Raw genomic sequence first — 7,256 nt, 5'->3', positions numbered from 1 at the left:
TTTATTTATTTATTTATTTTAGGGCTGCACCTGAGATATGGAGGGCTAGGGGTCGAGTTGGAGGTACAGCTGCTGGCCTACACCACAGCCAAAGCAACATCAGATCCTTAATCCACTGAGCAAGACCAGGGATCGCACCTGCATTCTCATGTTCTTAACCCACTGAGCCACAACGGGTACTCCAGGTCTATCCATTCTAACTGTAATAGTTTGCATATACTAATCCCACCTCCTAGTCCATCCCATTCCTTCCCCCTTGGCAACCACAAGTCTGTTCTCCATGTCTTTGAGTCTGTTTCTGTTCTGTAGATAGGTTCATTTCAGCAACATTTTAGATTCCACATGAATGGTATTCCACATGACTTACTTCCCTTACTGTGAGAATCTCTGGTTGCATCTACTGCTGCAAATGTCATTATTTCATTCTTTTCAATGACTAAATAGTATTCCATTGTGTATATATATTTTTTCCTTTTATCTTTTTAGGGCTCCATCCACAGCATATGGAGGTTCCCAGGCTAGGGGTCTTAATCAGAGCTACAGCTGCCAGCCTACGCCACAGCCGCAGCAACAGCAACGCACACCACACCACAGCTCTCAGCGACACCGGATCCTTAACCCACTGAGCGAAGCCAGGTTTCAAACTTGCAACCTCATGGTTCCTAGTCGGATTCGTTTCCACTGAGCCATGATGGGAACTCCCTATGTACATATTCTTAACCCATTCATCTTCTAGGGACATTCAGTTTGTTTCCAGCAATTACATTTTTTAGTTGTTTTTTTTTTTTTTTCCTTTCTCAGATGCACCTGTGGCATATGGAAGCCCCTGGGACAGTGACCAAATTCGAGCAACATCGGCAACCTATACCACAGCTGTGGCAATCCTGGATCCTCTGGATCCTTACAGAAACAAGCTTGATCACTCCCCTGTACCACAGTGGGAATTCCTAAAAAAAGATTTTTTTTTTTTGGTGGTCTTTTTGTCTTTCCTAGGGCCGTACCCGCGGCATATGGAGGTTCCCAGGCTAAGGGTCTAATCAGAGCTACAGCTGCGGGCCTACAGTACAGCTCACAGCAACACCAGACCCGAGCCACGTCTTTGACCTACACCACAGCTCACAGCAACGCCAGATCCTTAACCCACTGAGCGAGGCCAGGGGTTCAACCCGCAGCCACATGGTTCCTAGTCGGAGTTGTTAACCACTGAGCCACGGGAACCCTGGAATTCCTAAAAAAAAGATTTGAGTGTACATTTCTACTGAAACAGAACTATGCAAAATAACTACAAAGATTTTACTAACTTAATCATATATATTCTAATAAAACATTGACTATTAACCTCAATAAGTACATTATATAAGAGATTATTCACAGTTTGGTTAAAAAGATAGAAAAATTGAAAAGCAACCAATTTAGTAAAAATTTTATATATATAGGCTAGGGGTTGACTCGGAGCTGAAGCCACTGGCCTACACCACAGCCACAGCAACGCAGGATCTGAGCTACGTCTGCGACCTACACCACAGTTCATGCCAACGCCGGATCCTTAACCCACTGAGTGAGGCCAGGCATCGGTATCAGTTGCATTCTCATGGATGCCAGTTGGATTTGTTTCTGCTGCGCCACAACAGGAATTCTGAGTATATGTCTTTCCATTAAACAGATCTATAGATAATAGCCCTATCCTGAGTAAGTATCACACGAGTTACTCAGACCGTGTTCTCGAAATGCAGGTTCTCATAAAAGAATATACTGTCTTTTAAAAAATGGACAATTCCAGATCTAGGGCAGGAAATGACCAAGATGGAACATCTATTTCAACCAGGACCCAAGGACAACAGGGGTCCCCTGAGAATGAGGAAAGCACAGGCTTCAAGTTGAAAAGAACTCTACTCCACAGTAAGGAAACGAATTAAGTCTCCAAAAAAAGTCCCTGGGTAGAACTTAAATACATCAGGAACTTTAAATATCCACATGCTCCTAATGATAGAAAGCCACAGTCACAAGTCTCTCAGAAAGTTAAGGAGCTGACTAGTTATTCTGGAAGCTAAAAAATGAAAGGAAATATAAATAATTTCTCCTCTCTTTCCAGTGCAGACTAGTTAAGGGTAATCGAATAGAGAATGAGGAAAAGTTCTTTGCAGATGAATTCTAAGTGCAAGTGCGGAAATGCTAATAGAATATGAACATTTTGCTTCCTCTAGAATATCAGTGGGTCTACAGAATGGTCGTCAGTGACAGGTGAAACCACGAGAGGACAGGTTGTGGGAAAATGGCTCTGGGGCACGTATCCTTCTGATCAATCCTCATGGCACAGAAATCAATCTTCCTGTCACACCCCGGCATAATGGTCCCCAGTTGCAGGCAATGAGAAGAACATAGTACTGGATTCTGAGGTATCCTTTTTTTTTTGGTAGGGCCACCCCCAATGCATACAGAGGTTTGCAAGGTAGGGATTGAATCAGAGCTGCAGCTGATGGCCTACACTGCAGCTCACAGCAACTCTGGATGCTTAACCCACTGGGTGGGACCAGGGATCAAACCTGTGTCCTCATGGATAATGGTCAGGTTTGTCACTGCTGTGTCACAGCGGGAACACCCTGAAGTATCCTTAGCAAAAAGATGAACTTGAATTAGAATTAGATTATTCTGTAGAGCAAACTACACATTTATTTGCAATTTGAGAGAATAAGTTACACAATATCAAAAGGCTTTGATTAGCTAGTTGAATGATGAAAATGATCCTATAAAAATGATTCATTTACTTCTTCACAAAAATAAATAAAAAGTTGTAAAGAAGGTAGAAACTTAAATTAAAAATTGGAGTTCCAGGAGTTTCCGTTGTGGCGCAGTGGTTAACGAATCTGCCTAGGAACCATGAGGTTGCAGGTTCGATCCCTGCCCTTGCTCAGTGGGTTAACGATCCGGCGTTGCCGTGAGCTGTGGTGTAGGTTGCAGACGCGGCTCGGATCCCGCGTTGCTGTGGCTCTGGCATAGGCTGGCAGCTACAGCTCCAATTCGATCCCTAGCCCAGGAACCCCCATATGCCGCAGGAGCGGCCCAAGAAATGGCAAAAAAAAAAAAAAAAAAATTGGAGTTCCTGTCGTGGCTCAGTGGTTAACGAATCTGACTAGGAACCATGAGGTGTGGGTTCGATTCCTGGCCTTGCTCAGTGGGTTAAGGATCCAGTATTGCTGTGAGCTGTGGTGCAGGTCGCAGACGTGGCTCGGATCCTGAGTGGCTGTGGCTGTGGAGTAGGCCGGTGGCTACACCTCCAATTGGACCCCTAGCCTGGGAACCTCCATATGCTGTGGCTGTGGCCCTAAAAGGACAAAAGACAAAAAAAAAAAAAAAGAAATCTGGAAAAGCTTTATTACTTTTATTTCGGACTTCACAATAAGGAAGACTATCAGGCATAAGGGGGACGGGGATGACAATATGATAAAAATGTCATTCCCGATAAACAACAAGGTCCTATTGTATAGAAGAGGGAATTATATTCAATATTCTGTAATAAACCATATGGGAAAGAATATGAAAAAGAATATATAGGTACAACCGAATCACTCTGCTGTAGAGCAGAAACAAATAAAACATTGTAAGTCAACTATACTTCAATAAAATAAATTTTTTAAAAAAATGGTCATACCTGGAGTTCCCACTGTGGCACAACAGGCTTGGTGGCATCTCTGCAGCGCCAGGACACACTTGCAATCCCCGGGTCAGCACAGCGGGTTAAGGATCTAGCATTGCTGCAGTTGCAGTATAGGTTGCAACTGCGGCTTGGGTTGGATCCCTGGCCCAGGAACCCCGAATGCCTCAAGGCGGCCAAACAAGGGGAAAAAAAAAAGGTCGTTCCTTCTAGAATGTTTAAAAATCTTAACTGTGTATGTGCCAAACAAGAGAGCGTCAAATACATGAGGCAAAAAGTGATAGAATTGGAAAGAGAAATGGACGAATCCAATCTTAATGCTGGAAACATCATCATGGCTTTTTCGGTAACTAGCATAATAGACGGGCAGAAAATTCCAAAGAATAAAGAAGACCTGACCAGCACTGTCAGCTAGCTGACCTGAATTGACTCTTACAGAACACTCCATCCAACAAGAGCAGGGTGCTATTCTTCTCACTTTATATGGAACATTCACCAAGACAGATGACAGTCTGAGCCATAAAACAACCTTAACAAATATAAAAGATGTGAAATCATACAAAGTGCATAGTAGAAATCAATACACAGAGATAGCTGGTAAATTCTCAAGTATCTTTTTTTTTTTTCAGTGAAGCAACAATCTTCTAAACAGCCCAGGGATCAAAGAATAAGTTTTGAGAGAAATTATAAAATATTTTTAACTAAGTGAACATGAAAACACAACTAAAGAAAGTTAATGACTACAGACAAGGCAACTATAGAGGGTAATTTATAGAATAAATGCGTAAGTGAAAGGTCTAAAATCGATAGCCTACGCTTACACTTTACTAAAATGGAGAGGGACTAGCAAATTAAACATAAAGGATGCAGTAGGAACTAAAAAATAGAGTCTAAATCAATGACGTTGAAAACAGGTAAAGAGTAGAGAAAAATAATGAATCACAAAGATAATTTGAAGATTATAGGAGTTCCCATCGTGGCTCCGAGGTTCACGAACCTGACTAGTGTCCATGAGGACGTGGGTTTGATCCCTGGCCTTGCTCAGTGGGTTAAGGATCCAGCATTGCCTTGCCCTGTGGTTTAGGTCACAGACGCTGTCTCAGATCCTGCATTGCTGTGGCTCTGGCATAGGCCGGCGGCTGCAGTTCTATTGGACCCCTAGCCTGGCAACCTCCTTATGCCACAAGTGTGGCCCTAAAAAGACCAAAAAAAAAAAGAAAAGAAAAGAAAGAAAAAAAAGAAAAATCTTCCCAGAAGAGTTTGCTCCATGCTTTTTGCCCCTGGGAATTTAAGACTCAGGCCAGTGTTAAGAGCTTGTGTCTAGGCTTAGATACAGAGCGCCTGTCGTGGAAACGAATCTGACGAGCATCCATGAGGACATAGGTTCAATCCCTGGCCTCACTCAGTGGGTTAAAGATCCCGGCATTGCCCTGAGCTATGGTGTAGGTGGCAGATGTGGCTCAGATCTGGCGTTGCTCCCGCATGGCGTAGACCAGCGACTACAGCTTGGATTCAACCCCTAGCCTGGGAATCATATGCCACTAAACAAAAAACAAGCAAACAAAAAAACCCACTTATGTCCAAGGAAGTTCACCAGAAACACTGTAGTTAGGCGGTAACTGTACAAAAGGAAATACAAAGCTTCAAGACAAAATTAGTGGAGAAACTGTTACATTGTAACAGCAAAACATATCTTCCCTGTTTCTTATTCTATCCCACACCTGTGCTAAAGATAGAATGTGCTGAAAATAGGAAATAGCCCTTGCCCTGTATCACTGGTTGCTCCCTAAGCGGAGCCCGAGCTCTCTCCATTCAACGCTCCCTGCTACTCAGCTGGTGCAGCAACCTGCTGGAGGTCTCGCTGCTCCCTCCTCACCGCCGGGTTTCTGCCAGAATTGGTGCCAGAACGCGGGAGGGTTCCCCGGCCCTCCTTTTCCGTGCCTCCGCCTCCGCCAGCACTCTCGGGACCCCGAAGACACCAGCCGGGACTACACTCTGGGGTGTTGCGAGCGAGTCCTTTCCCTCCCGCTCCTCCCCACCCTAAGGATGCCTGTGTGTGCTCGAGACGCGGCCCGGACCCGAAGCGAGGGCGGGGTCCCATCCGCTGTTCTGCCGATGCCCGGCGGTGCCTTCATGTGGCATAAGGACCCAGGTGGTAGGAGAGATCTGGTCGGAGGTCTGTACCCACCTGCCAGCTCGGAAGCACCGACTGGGCCCCCCCTCCCCGCCCCCCAGGGAGCGGGCCGGAGCCGGACGGAGCGATTCTGTAGGGACGGAGGGACCGCCCCTGCCCTCGGGACCAAGGGTCTGAGATCTCGAGCGCCTCTGATGATTTGGGTCTCAGCACCTCCAACACGGGTCACAGCCGTCAGGCAGAAGGTGAGTGACTCCTCACTTTCGCGTTGTCGCCTCATTCACGTTCCCTCCTTTTCTCAGTCCAGGTGCATTTCCCCCTCCGCTGACGTCACCAAACACCTGTCAGTCATTTGGACTCACTTGCCTGGTTCCCAAGGGGCCAGACACACGTCCCTGCCAAAGAGACGTCATTTACGGATCCCAGACCTCTTAGGGGGACGCCCCTTTGAGGACCTGGGGGACCCCTTGTTTCCAACCTCCCCCACTCACCGGAAGGGACGTCTGTCTGCAATCTGGGATGGGAAACTCCATTGCTTTTTTTTTTTTTTAATCTTTCTCTTATCTTTTTGCTCTTTCTTGGCCTGCTTCCCACGGCACATGGGGGTTCCCAGGCTAGGGGTCGAGTCGGAGCCATAGCCACCAGCCTACGCCAGAGCCACAGCAATGCGGGATCCGAGCCACGTCTGCAACCTACACCACAGCTCACGGCAACTCCGAATCCTTAACCCACTGAGCAAGGCCAAGGACTGAACCCACAACCTCATGGTTCCTAGTCGGATTCGTTAACCACTGCGCCACGACGGGAACTCCTGAAACTCCATTGCTTCTACTGCACACTCTGCCCTCCAGCAAAAAAAAAAAAACGGGCTCTGCCACTTGGCGGCCACCTCGGGACTCCCCGCTGGGCTGTCGCCTACAAAATCTCTCCTCGCTGGGTCTCAAACAAGACACACGACCCAAACGTCTCATTTTCTTTTGTAATGTGGCCTGGTCCCAGTATGAGCCAGATGACCTGAAAATGCAACATTCGATTTTCAGATTCGGAGGAATTTGGGGAATTTTCTTAGACCCGATGGAAAATGGTCAGAGGTTCCCCACATAGACGCTTTCATGCTTCTCTGCCCTAAGCTCTCCTCATGCACTAGGAGTGAGTCACACAGTTTTCTCTGATTACGGGAACCCCCCTCCCTGTCTTCTAAACCCTGCCGATGACTTTGATCCTTCTGATGCAGCTGCCCCACCTACAACAAGTCACTCAACACCTGCCCGGCTTTCACAGACACACCTTCATGATATAAACAAACTTTCTATCCCTACTGTCTCTGTTACCATAGAGGATGAAACAAAACCTCCCTTTCGGAATGGGAAAATGAAGCCTCTGTTTTACTTGTTTGTGTGAATCTTTGTGTGTGTTGTGCAAGTGTGGCTTTGCCAAAATTAATTAATGAAAGAGCTCTACTTAACTGGC

This window comes from Phacochoerus africanus, chromosome 8 (assembly GCF_016906955.1).
Source record: "Phacochoerus africanus isolate WHEZ1 chromosome 8, ROS_Pafr_v1, whole genome shotgun sequence".
Classification (NCBI taxonomy): domain Eukaryota; kingdom Metazoa; phylum Chordata; class Mammalia; order Artiodactyla; family Suidae; genus Phacochoerus; species Phacochoerus africanus.
This window is presented reverse-complemented; position numbering follows the sequence as displayed.